This window comes from Leptodactylus fuscus, chromosome 1 (genome assembly GCF_031893055.1).
Source record: "Leptodactylus fuscus isolate aLepFus1 chromosome 1, aLepFus1.hap2, whole genome shotgun sequence".
Taxonomy (NCBI): Eukaryota; Metazoa; Chordata; class Amphibia; order Anura; family Leptodactylidae; genus Leptodactylus; species Leptodactylus fuscus.
In genome coordinates this window covers 198,333,843-198,347,489 of record NC_134265.1, presented here as the reverse complement: position 1 = coordinate 198,347,489, position 13,647 = coordinate 198,333,843, and positions in this window count along the sequence as shown.

The following is a 13,647-nucleotide window of genomic DNA, read 5'->3' as shown; positions in this document are numbered from 1 at the left end:
TAATATTCCATGTCACTTACTGGAAAGCTATAAAAAAAATATTTCAGAATGGGAATTAGAAAAAAGCAAAATTTTGCCATTTTCTTTTTTTTTCAGTTTTGTTTCTAATGTGTTTACTGTACAGTAAAAATTACATGGTACCTCTGGGTTGGTACAAATGTGGCTACACTGTCTACCAATAAGTATTTGGACACCCATGCAAATGAAGATACAGTATCTGCGCCTGTGATGTACGCCACGCCTTCCACCTTTAACCCCTTAAGGACCAGGCCATTTTTTGGTTTCAGATTTTCGTTTTTCCCTCCTCACATTTCAAGAGCCATAACTTTTTCATTTTTCAGTTCACAGAGTTACATGATAGCTTATTGTTTGCGGGACAAATTGTACTTTGTAATGGCACCATTCAATATGCTGTGCAATGTACTGGGAAGCTGGAAAAAAATTCAGAATGAGGCGCAATTGGAGAAAAAATGCATTTGCGCCATTTTCTTATGGGTTTAATTTTTACAGCATTCACTGTTTGGTACAAATGACATGTTACCTGTGTTCTACGTGTCAGTACAAACACGGTGATACCAAATTTATATAGTATTTGAAATTTTTTGATACTTTAAAAAAATGATAAACTTTGCAAAATAGAAAAAAAAAATTGTGTCATCATGTTCTAACACCTGTAACTTTTTCATATTTCCATGTATGGAGCTGGTTGTGGTGTCTTTTTATGCGGGACAAGATGACGTTTCTATTGATACCATTTGGGGAAAGATCAGATGGTTTGATCACTTTTTATTCAATTTTTTATAGGAGGCAAAGTGTTGAAAAAAACGCTTTTTGGCTGTTTTTATTTTTTTTGCCGCTACGCCGTTCGCAGTACGGGATAAATGTTTTAATATTCTAATAGTTCAGGCATTTTGGAGCGCAGGGATACCTAATATGTTTATGTTTAATGTTCTTTAATTACTTTTATAGCTGATCTAGGGAAAGGGGGGTGATTTGAACTTTTATATTTTTTTTATTTTTTTAATACTTTTAAAAACTTTTTTTTTCTTCTGTTACATTTATGATCAGACCCCTTAGGTACCTTGAAACCTAGGGAGTCTGATCGCTCATACTATTCACTGCAATACTACAGTATTGCAGTGAATAGGAAAATCGCAGCACTTCTATTAGACGATGCCTCTGGCATCGTCTAATAGATCTAGTGCAGAGACAAGCCTGGAAGCCTTCAATAGGCTTCCGGCTGTCATAGCAACCGATCACCGCCCTCTTGTGACGTTCAGGAGGGCGGCGATCGGCGAAACATGGCGGCGCCCGTGCCGCCGGCGCCGTTTACACACTGCGGTCACGTTTGACCGCAGTGTGTAAAGGGTTAACAGCAGCGATCGGCTCGGGCACCGACCGCTGCTGTTAGTGGCAGGTCCTGGCTTTATTATACAGCCGGCATCTGCCGTGTATGGAGCGAGCTCAGCGTGTGAGCTCGCTCCATACATCCCCATGCGACCCATGACGTACAGTTACGTCAAGGGTCGCTAAGGGGTTAAATAGGAAACAGCATTGGCATTAGTCGCATGCAAGATACCACAAAGTGCAGGGTTGTATGATTTTGAGAAAGGGGTAATTGTGGGGTACCACAAGGTCCTTAAGATCCTTAAGGGACATGGCAAGCAAACTGAATTACCCAAAATCGACAATGACCTATGTGATTACGAAGTGGAAGGTGAACGGTGATTATCGGAATGTATCCCAAGTCGGTAGACCCCCAAAACTGGGAGATAGAGACGGCGGGTGCTGGCATGGCCAGCGAAATTCCGAAGAACCGTACCCAACCGATGGCTCACATGCACCAGGAGTTTCAACAGGCATCCTGGAGTATTGCGTCAATCAATCCCATCCGTAAGGAAGCATCTGCTGGGTTCTACCAACTATTGAATATGAATAAATGTTGTTTTTCTATTCTACCACTGGTGTCCAAACACTTATTGGTAGACAATGTATAACAAATATATATTTTTTGTAATGTTTTAAAGAGGACCTTTCACCACCTCTGAGTCCAGCTTTGCTCCACTGATTCTGGCACTGTTGTAGTATTTTCTCTAGCCCCCACCATTCCCAAGCAATGAATGCTATTAGTTTTGGTGTGTGATATACTACATAGGCTGTGTATTGTCAGGAGAACAGTGTTAGTTTAGGTTCACATCTGTGTCTGGTATCTGACTTCTGTGAATTTGTATAAAAAAATAACAGATTGGTCAAAAAGACAGATTTAAACAGTTACACAGCAGATACAAGGCTCCATCTTTTTTGATTAGTCAGCGGATTTCCTTCAGAACAGTGTTAGTTTTTTTTCCGTTTTTCTCTGTTTGTGTTTATTTTTTCGTATGCATTTTTTTCACATAACTTTTTTTTTTTTTTTTTTGGGGGGGGGGGAGACTATAAATGTGCTAGATATTTTATAATTTTATATCAGGAAGGAAAATCCATTTGGAACCAGCTATGAAAAGGACAGGATCATTCCCATCTGCTCTTCATTATACTCTGCCTGTGTTAGGGAATAGCCAGATGATAATTCCCCAGAAGCTGCTGGTGAACCCTGGAGGAAGAGGCACAAGGGACAGTGAGCCCTAAGCTGAAGCCCCCAACTTTCCCTTCCTATTGCCAGGCCCTATCCTAGGTAATAGGCGACAACCACAAAGACAGTCCCTCCCTGAATACGTGAAACACAAAACGCAGACAAGACGAACAACAACAAAGGGAGGTCAGCTAGCCAGGGTTCGGTAACAGGAGAGCGATGCAGTGCCAAATCAGAGTCCAAAAGAATAGTCAGTAGGGAAGCCAGAGGTCAAGGATTAGAATACAAGTAATTTAACAGCAAGAGAAACCAGCAAGCAAGAGGCAATAACCGGCACCAGTGTGACTGTGAGCCAAGACTAAATAGGGGAGGATGAACCCGCCCTGAACCTGATAGGAAGGAAAGCTGTCAATCACAGGCAAGACAAAATCAAACACTTAATGGACAGAGGCAACATTGGCAGAAGACGGGTGTGGTGCAAATGCAATCACAGAACTAGAGCTGAGTTCACACAGTGCGACTAAAAACTTTAAGCAGATTATCAAACTGCACACGCCTCCTGCGCCGCAGCACGCGAGCAGAGGGTGGCGCAGAGGCCCAAACAGGCAGAGATGTTACAGCCTGCTTGCTTGGAACCATGTTGCCTTCTCACGTCACCTTCAGTTTTCAATATTTCATGCTGCGTATGCAGAGGAAGTGACTACAACAGAAGAATGAGCAGTGAAGACAGCGCTATTGAGTCTACCCTATTACATCAAGGAGGAAGTCGAGTGACGTGTATTGTATCTAGAGCAGCTCAACACCTGGGCAAGTTCTTTCATTATTTGTGGGTGGATGACTGTTTCCAGCTTTGATGACCTGTGTGATGAGGAGAGTTCCAGTTATATATTTCCAGGCATGTATTTTTCTGTGATGTATTATCATGTGTTCATATTAACCCTTTTGGATTCAGGAATGTGGTATTTCTGGTTTGCAATCAAACCCAAGAGAGTCACTTACAGGACTTTATTGGTACACAAGTGCTAAACTCATTATCACAGCAGGGGGACCTCCTGGAGCGGTGTATTGGGAAAGACCTGTGAGTACACAAACACCAGACTTTGTGGCTGTAGCCAAAACCACAAAGGAAGTATGGTTTTCTGATGATATTTCCCTGGAGAACATCCTGATGGGTTCCACGGGTGCCTAAGGCGGAGCTGAATGATCCGGGTCCGCACAGGGTACTGACAGGCACAGGGAAAAGGTCCAGACACTGAACTCATTACTCAAAGGTTTCTATGGAGTCAATCTTGGTGTCTGCATGATAGGGGTCTCGCCATGAATCCCACCATGCTCCTTGCCTGACGCCATGTTCATCTGGCGAGGAAATACGATTTATGGTTGTTTGGTTTCAAGGATGGAGGGTTGGACTTCCACCTTGGTGACATCACTCAGGGTTGGAGACTTGGAGAGTTAAATGGTTCCCACTGAGGGACAAAGGTCTCTTTGTTCCTGGACAGCATGTAGGACACATGCCCTTTGACAGACTTTTGCATGCGCCCTGGACTCAGTGAACTAAACTATTAAGTTGTTTTGGTATTGTTTCTTTTCTATCTTTTATTCCCATTTTATTTTCTGTATTATGTTGTGCTTTTACCTTTATTTGCTTGACATCCACTGATATGTATTTCTGTATATGTTAGTGACTAGTACCGACCCACTTGGGTTACTAAATATATAAAATTTATAAAGCTTGTTTCATATTATCCTATGAACCCAAGCACTCACATGGTGTGAGTGGAAGATAAGAAATGTGGTTGTGGGTGTCCAAAACGGCTTGGTAAGGCGAGATCCTTCACAACCTTTGAGGATCCATCGGCAGGACACCAGCTTCAGCATAGTACATTTTGTTTACCATATTTCAAATTTTGTTTAGCATTTTTCTAGTATAACATTTTTTTTAATATAATGTTTTATTAATTGTTATTGAAATTTTTTGTTATTACATCGCATATATAGACAATACATTTTTTTAATCAGTATGTGAAGATATGTTGCCCAATGTCTATGTATAGTGTATTGCATGTATATTTTTATTTTTCTTATTACTACTACTGTTAATTTCTTTTAAGTTCTGTGTTAATTTTTAACTTTTTACTCTTTTAATCTTTTAATCCAGTTTCTTGGACTGGATTTTGACGTGGAATCCACCTCAGAATCCAGCTCCAAAAACGCCTCCCATTGACTTCTTTTTTCCGCTAGCGTTTTTTTTCCCGCTAGCAGAGAAAAGAAGCGAGCGCGCCCTATCTTGCCACGGATTCCTCTGCTGAATCCACCACGGCATCTGCGGCACGAGACTTGTTCCTGCTGGCTCGCTAGGCCGATTCATTTGGGCCTAATTCGGAACAGAATGCCGCAGGGGGCATTTTTTGGAGCCGGATTCTGAGGCGGCTTCCTGTGTCAAAATCTGGTCCAAAACACTCTGTGTAAACTTACCCTTTTAGGTGTAATCAAGTTTTATTGAGATTTTCCAGTAAAACAAAGTATACTCACAATACAAAATGCAGGCGATGCAAACATCACAATGTATGTGCTAAGGGACATAGTGAAACAAGTGAAAACAAAACAAAGTAGAAGGAAAAGGGGAAGAGACAGAGAAACACAAAAAGATACACAGACACAAAAGAGGAACAAGGGAGGAAAAGGCAATGACCAGCAAGGCAAAAGAAGGGGGGAAGCCCAGGGGAAACAAAGTAGAGAACTTGGGAGACTCCCGAAACACAACCCACAGCCGCCAGAGGGATTCAAACTTAGAGGTGGAGGGAGAGTCCTCCGCTACCAAGGCCTCCATCCGTCTAATGAGGAGGGACTCCTGGAGTCATTCCAGCAATGAGGGATTAACAGAGCTGCGCCAATGGCACAGGATAACCGTCCTGGCGGCCGTAAGAAAGTGACGCAGGAGATCACCCTTAACCTAGGAAATCTTACCCGGGATAAGGAAAAGGCGAGTCAGTTGAGGGGAAGGGACCACGTTCCGGCCGCTAACTTTAGTATACAGGGAGAACATGGAGTACCAGAAAATCTGGATCTCCCTGCACTCCCACGAGATATGGAGGAGAGAGCCCATAGTGGAACCACAGCGGCAGCAGGTATCGGATACCGAGGGGTAAATCCTGTGAAGGAGGTCCAGGCAATGGTACCATCGAGTCAGGATCTTGAACTTTTTCTTCTGAGCGCTACATGGCAGCAGGAGTCTGTGAGTGAACAGAAAAGATTGGCCCAATCAGCAGGAGACAAAATTCAGTCTGCTGCTGGAGCGACCCCAAAGCGCCTGAATAACGTTTGTAGGGACGAGAAGTAACGCCAAGGGACTGGGATTAGAAGGGCTTAGAAAACATACAAGAATCTGGGGACCACATCCATCTTTAACGCGTCAATTCGCGCAAACAAAGACAACCCGAGGAGGCCATAAGAACATAAGTCAGCTTCAGTTTTCTCCATCAAGGTGGTATAGTTGAGGCGGAAGGGTCCGAGGGGAGCTGGATCCTCAAATAGTTGATGGAGCGTGATTGCCACTTAAAGGGAAACTGGGCGGCAAGAAACGCGACTTCCGCTCAAGGACACATTGAGTCAGATTAACCTTAAAGTTGGAGACATTGCCAAAGCGTTGGAACTCAAGGTGAAGAAGAATTATTAAAAAATATATATATCCACTTGTGATGCCATAATATCACATTAGATAGATGTTGTAATCTACAAGTCTGTGTTTACCTATATACTCCTAATTAGTAATTGTAACCATATCTGTCCTAAGAAATATTATATCCTGTAAGACATTCCTAAGGTAGGGGGTGCCCAATGCCTATGTCAAAGGTCATCCTTAACTGTTATCATAACGGACAGACTGCATGGGGCCCTTGAGAGATAAGCCATATGTTTTGAGCAATGTATATGTTCTTTGTTTAAGTTGATTGATAATAAGTGATGTAAAATTCCACCAATAGAAATTGAGAATGATGTCATAAATGCGGGTTTTGATGTATAATAAGCCCTGAGTTTCTCTGCGTTGTTAGAGACTGCTATTGTACTCTATGTACTAAACATGCACTCTCCCACCCTGGGGTGAATAAAACCTTAGGCCGGGTTCACACAGAGTATTCTGGCTCGTCATTTGGTACGTAGATGCCGCGGGAGGATTTGTGGGCCGTATACGCTCCCATTGTTTTCAATGGGAGCCGGTACCGTACACGCGGCGCTATTTTGCGGCCGCCGCAAAATCACGGCCGCAAAATAGCACCACGTGTACGGTACCGGCTCCCATTGAAAACAATGGGATCGTATACAGCCCGCAAATCCTCCCGCGGCGTCTACGTACCAAATGAGGAGCCAGAATACTCCGTGTGAACTCGGCCTTATACTTCTTTAAGATTGAGGTCTGAAGTGGTATTTCTCCCAACAAAGGAGGATGGCCGGGAAGAAGGAATGAGGTTGGGTGACATAAAGGAGAAGGTCATCCACGTAAAGTTCCAATTTAACCTGTGAGAGACCAATTCGGGGGCTAACATCGGAGCATTTCCAAAGAGCAACAGCAAGATGCTCCATCACTAACGCATACAGAAGAGGGGAAAGGAGGGAAAGGGGGCAGCTCTGTCTAGCATACCTCCCAACCGTCCCGATTTCCGCGGGACAGTCACGATTTGGGTGACATGTCCCGCGGTCCCGGTTGGAGGGAGGTATGTCCCGATTTCAACTCAGATCTGCGTCCAGAGGACGCAGATCTGAGTTGAACACATATGCGGCTGAAGGAAGGAGCTGACACAGGTCAGCTCCTCGCTTTACCACTGCCCGCCTCTCTCACTGACACACGCGGCTGAAGCTGCTCGCGTAGACGCGATGTGACAAGCCAGGAGCCGGCGGCAGCTGCGAAGCGTGGAGCTGACACAGATCAGCTCCTCGCTTCAGCCGCATGTGTCAGCGAGAGAGACACGCAGCGGCGAAGCGAGCACGCGAGCAGCTTCAGCCGCATGTGTCAGGGAGAGAGGCGGGCAGAGAGCAGCGAGGGAGCGGAGGAGAAGGTAAGTTTAATGTGGAGGTGGAACATGAATCTGGGGGCAGATGAAGGAGAGGACGGTATGACAGTGGGGGCAGAGATGGAGAGGACGGCATGACACTGGGGGCAGAGATGTGGGAACATGAATCTGGGGGCAGAGATGGAGAGGACATGAATCTGGGGGCAGAGATGGAGGGACATGAATCTGGGAGAAGAGATGGGGGACATGAATCTGGGGTCAGAGATGGAGGGACATGAAACTGGGGGCAGAGATGGGGGGACATGAAACTGGGGGCAGAGATGGGGGACATGAATCTAGGGGCAGAGATGGGGGGACATGAAACTGGGGGCAGAGATGGAGGGACATGAAACTGGGGGCAGAGATGGGGGGACATGAAACTGGGGGCAGAGATGGGGGACATGAATCTAGGGGCAGAGATGGGGGGACATGAATCTGGGGGCAGAGATGGAGGGACATGAATCTGGGGGAAGAGATGGAGGGACATGAATCTGGGGGCAGAGATGGGGGGACATGAATCTGGGGGCAGAGATGGAGGGACATGAATCTGGGGGCAGAGATGGAGGGACATGAATCTAGGGGCAGAGATGGAGGGACATGAATCTGGGGGCAGAGATGGAGGGACATGAATCTGGGGGCAGAGATGGAGGGACATGAATCTGGGGGCAGAGATGGAGGGACATGAATCTGGGGGCAGATGAAGGGTGTATATGAAACTGGGGGAGAGATAGAGGGGGGACATATAATTTACGGGTGACTGTAGGAGGATTATACTGTGTGCAGGCACATGAAAAATTAACGAGTCGGTGGAGTCAACACAAAAGTGGGCGGGGCTAAATTTGCCGCGGCGCGCTACGCGCACCGCACATTTTGTCCCTCTTTCGGTTCTTCAAAAGTTGGGAGGTATGTGTCTAGTGCCATTGCGAACTGGGAAAGGGTCTGACAGGAGGCCACTGACACGAACTCTAGCTGTAGCGTCACCGTAAAGGGACAAAATTTTACTTAAAAAGAGTCGACTAAGTCCTATTTGCTCCAAGATGGCGCAAAGAAACCACCAGTGCACACGGTCAAAAGCCTTCTCCATGTCAACGTCGAGAGAAGGCAGAGAGGGATGTCTCGATTATGCGCCGCCTCTGAGACAAGGAGGGTCTTACAGATGTTATCTCTAGCTTCTCAACCGATTATGAAGCTGACCTGATCAGTGTGGAACAGGCCAGGCATCAAGGGGGAAAGACGGTTAGCAAGAAGTGTAGCATACGACTTAATGTTGACATTAAGGAGGGAAATCGGTGATAGCTAGCACAGCAGGAGGGGTCTTTACCGGGTTTGGGGAGGATAGAGACAAGGGCCGAAAGGGACTGCCGAGTAAAGGGGGTATCACCGTCAAGGCTATTAAACAGCCGCAATAGAGAAGGGGTTAGCTGGTCCATGCACTGTTTCTAAAAATGAGGAGTGAAGCTGTCGGGCCCGGGGGATTTACCCAACTGTCATAGCAACAGTTTGCTGTCCGCTTGATGGTAAATAACAAAGGCAAAATTAACATGGCAGTGCCCACATGCTGTTTTCCTGATGGCTTGATTACATTTGACTGAAGCACCTGAAGAGTTAACGCCTGTGATCAGCTTTCAGATTTCCACTGTGTTAAGCCAGTTGCACACAACTGTGTGCCAACCAGCTGCCGTGAATGAACGGCACAGGGGGTGCATGGGGAACATACGGATGTCATCTGTGGGCTACCCGTGCAATTGACCATGCTTCCGTTGTCCCTTCCATTTAATGCATAGGAGCCACAGAAGCAGGACCGCAAAATTGGACAGGATTAGGACCTGTTCCATATTTTGCGGCCCAGACTGTTGGCCTGCACACAGGCCCATATAAATGAATAGGTCAGGAAAACCTGGATAGCACACTGACCATTCATATGGTTGTCTTCAAGGGAACCTATACTCAGTGCTCAGTGCCAGGGTCAGGGTCAGTTTTGTTTTTTGTAGATTGTGAGCCCCACATGGAGCTCACAATGTACATTTTTACCTATCAGTATGTTTTTGAAATATGGGGATGGAAATCCATGCAGACACGGGGAGAACATACAAACTCCTTGTAGATGGTTTTATGCCCTTGGCGGGATTTGAACACCAGGACTCCAGCGCTGCAGGGCTGCAGTGCTAACCTCTGAGCCACCGTGTGGCCCCCGAGTGCCAGGGTCAGTTTTTATGGAGTTAAACTGCTCAGTTCAGTACATGTTTAAAAGGTTAAACAGCTGTTAAGTCTTATTCTTCTTAAAAAAAAAAAAAATGAAATGAATGAAAATGAATACCCTCCAGCTCTGCATTTTTCAAGACCTTATATTCATGCTAATATAATTTATACACAACTCTCAGACAACATTCACTTTGTTACATTCATGCTAAAAGGTATTTTGGCAGCAAGATTTCCTGGCATCGATTCCAGACACTTCACTTGATACTGTCAACAGCAACTGCCATGGAAAAGACAGAAGAGCAAGTCATTGAGATGCAAAGCCAATTGCTAGAAAGTCTGTGTTAGCATGCTAGATAATACATGCTGACAAATCAACAATGCCGTCTACTCTACAAAAGCAAAGCTTTTGTTGTCCCTACAAGAAAGGGAAGCGTACAAAATGATCGCTGTCCCCACTAACATATTCAAGGTTCACGAGTCTCCACAAAAACTTTGATTGATCTTAAGAATCCCAAGCAGTTGGGTCAAACCCCTTGCATGAAAAGTTTTCTGGTGGTTTTTCAGCTTTTGTTTGTTTTTCAGTTACACTTTTTCTTACTACAATGTGTTTCTTATTTTTTATGAAATCCGCTAACCCAGGTTCAGACAAGTTGGTAAGCATAGTGAGTTTCACTGTTATAAAAACTGCTGGCTTATGGCTGAAATGCATAGTAGAAATGTTCTAGTCCATGTGGCAATTAAAAAGATACTGCCACATGGTGTTAAGACTGCCAATGGTTCACTTCTAGATAAGTGAAATACTGCTTAAGGCTGAGGCCCCACGTTGCAGAAGTGCAGCTTTTTTTGTTGCAGATTTTTTTGCCTTTTTTTGAGCCAAAGCCAAGAATGGCTACAAAAGGAATGGGAAATATATAGGAAGCTCTTATACATCTATCTTCTGCTCAATCCACTCCTTTCTTTGGCTCAAAAAAACGCAACAAAACTGCAACAAAAAAGCTGTGTTTCCGCAATGTGGGGACTTAGCCTAAAGGCCTGTTTTGCTCTGCTGCATCAAATTTTATTCTCCCTACCCATCTCCTCTTCTGACCCTGCAACTGAGCCTCACTTAAAGGGGTATTCCCATCTACATAATTATTATTTAATTTGTAGATGATTAAAAGTTAAACATTTTTGCAAATATAAGTAATTAAAAATTCTGCAGAGTTTTAAAGATTTTCTCTAACTTTCTTAGTGGTGTCAGTCTGTTATCTTGATCAGTTGCCATGGATATGACCACCAATGCAGAAACTTTCTAAGGTCAGAAAATCAGCCATGATGTCTTTATTGTGGCCGGGATATCTTCTGATACATGTAGTGTTCCTGCCTGATAACTCAGCTATAATAAGAATATCATAGCTGGTTCTTGACAAGTCCCAGACCATAGAAAGTTTCTGCATTAGTGTATCCATGGCAACCGATCAAGCTAAAAGACTGTCCCCACTAAGAAAGTTAGAGAAAATCTTTAAAACTCTGCAGAATTTTTAATTACTTATATTTGCAAAAATGTTTAACTTTTAATTATCTACAAATATAGATTTGATTATGTACATGGGAATACCCCTTTAATGCTCCCTCTCCCTCCCCCACTTCCCGACAACTGTTCAGCCACTATTACGGCAGTCACTTACCATTTTATTGTTTTTATTCTGTTTTACTCTACAAACTTTTAATGAAAAAAATCATTGAGATAAAGGCAAAAAAAAAAAAATAGTAATAAAACAATACACATATGTTATCATTGTGTCCATAACAAACTATACAATAAAAATAAAACAGTAGTTAACCCTCATGGTGAGTAAAAAAATAAATAAAATAAAAACAGAAAAATATGCCAGTAGTAACAATTTTTTTGGAGTGAATTGTATTGTTTTGGAGGAGTGTATTAACTATGTGAACACATATCAGGGTACACCACAGGATTAGAGATTACATGGGAAAAGACACCAGAATTGACCCCCATATTGACCCCCCTCAATAATAGGAGCTTGTGTGAAAATAGTGGGGAATTTGTCAGTGTACAAATTGTACTAACTGCCTTTATTGCATATAACATTTTATTCATTTTATTATTATTATTATTTATTATTTATTATTATTTACTTAAACATACACAACCAAAGTAATGTGTGTTTTTTACAGGGTGGTGGTAAATAATTACGCTTAGGAGAAGTGGTAGATTCCCTTTTAACCCCTTGAAGACATGTTCTAAAAACACCTTAAATGGCTGCTTACAATACTGTAATACGCAGTTGGCTTTGCCGTAGGCCCGAGGCCTAGAAGTTAGAAGACACCACCGGAAGAAGACACGGTGAAAACCTCGTTCCAGACGAAGATGGAGGCTGCGCTGGTGAGTTCTCTTGCATCATTGGAGCCGCCCCCAGTGCTGTTTGAGCGCTGCGGCCCGCCCCCAGTGCTGCGAGATAACTCATTTACATACCGACAAAAACCAGGATTCCTACGGAACAGCGGCGCGGAGAAGACAACAAAAGGTAGGAGAAGAATAGCCTCTCTTAAGGCTATTCTGACGTGTTAGAAAAAAAATGGTTTGAATGATAGGTTCCCTTTAAGAACACAATCCCATTTTTTTAAATCTGATCTCTCACTTTATGTGATGCTTTAACTTATCCACATGATTTTGAGACAGTTGTTTTCATAACTCACTGTTCATAATAACTGTTAATAGTAAACCTTGGTCAATATTATTTGCATCTATTTATGCTAAAAAATAAGAAATTTGGTGAGAATGTGAAAAGTTTTGCAGTTTTCAAAATGCTCTACTTTTTCAGACAGACAGTTCTAAATATGATTTTAAAGACCTATATATTAACCCCCTCCCATTAATTACCCTATTATCAAAATTGCACTCCTCAAATAATACAAAATATTTAAAATAATTAGGGAAGTTTGTTAACCCTTTAAGAGGAATCACATGGATTATAACAAAATGAAGGTGAAATGCAAACATTTATTATTATTATTATTATTAATAATAATAATAATAATAATACAATAATTTAACCCTAAAATAAATCATACAATTTGTTACACAATTTCTTCTGAATACAGCAAAACCCCATTTGTGTTCTTTTGTATGGTACTTGGCGGGGTTTGAACCAGGAAGAGTGCTATTTGGTTTTTGGAGGGCAGATTTTGCTGGAATAGTTTTCAGGTGCCATATCGCATTTGCAGAGCTGCTATAATATCAGTACAGCTACACCCCTGAATAAACTTATGAAAGTGTAATGTGAGCATTTTGACTCACAGCTGTTACACAGATTTTCTTAACATTAGGATGTGAAAATGAAAAATTACATTTTTTTCCAATAAAACACTGCTTTAACCACAAGTTAGGAAATTGCTGGATGAGTAATTCTCCAGTGGCTGCTGCTGAAACCTGGGAGAAAGAGAATGACAGAGACAGTGAGTCCCAAACTCGACCCAGCCCCTGTCCCTACCTACTTGCCTCAACTACCCTAGGTAGAGGGCAACTGGGCAACAATCTCTTTTCTAGATAAGTTTACACAGAACAGAACAAAACACACAACACAGAAGAAGAGTCAGCAAGCCGAGGTCAAACCAGAGAGACAAACAGTACCAAATCAAAATCCAAAGAGTAGTCAAAGAGCAGAGGTCATTAAATACAATTGTAACATCTTTGTCTGTTTGGGTCTCTGCGCCACCTTTTGCTTGCACGCTGCGGTACAGGAGGTGTGACCGGCTGTGATTCCTTGCTTTTGGATTCTTTGGATTCTGAACTCTGTCTTATTCCTTCACCTCTGTAATGGATTT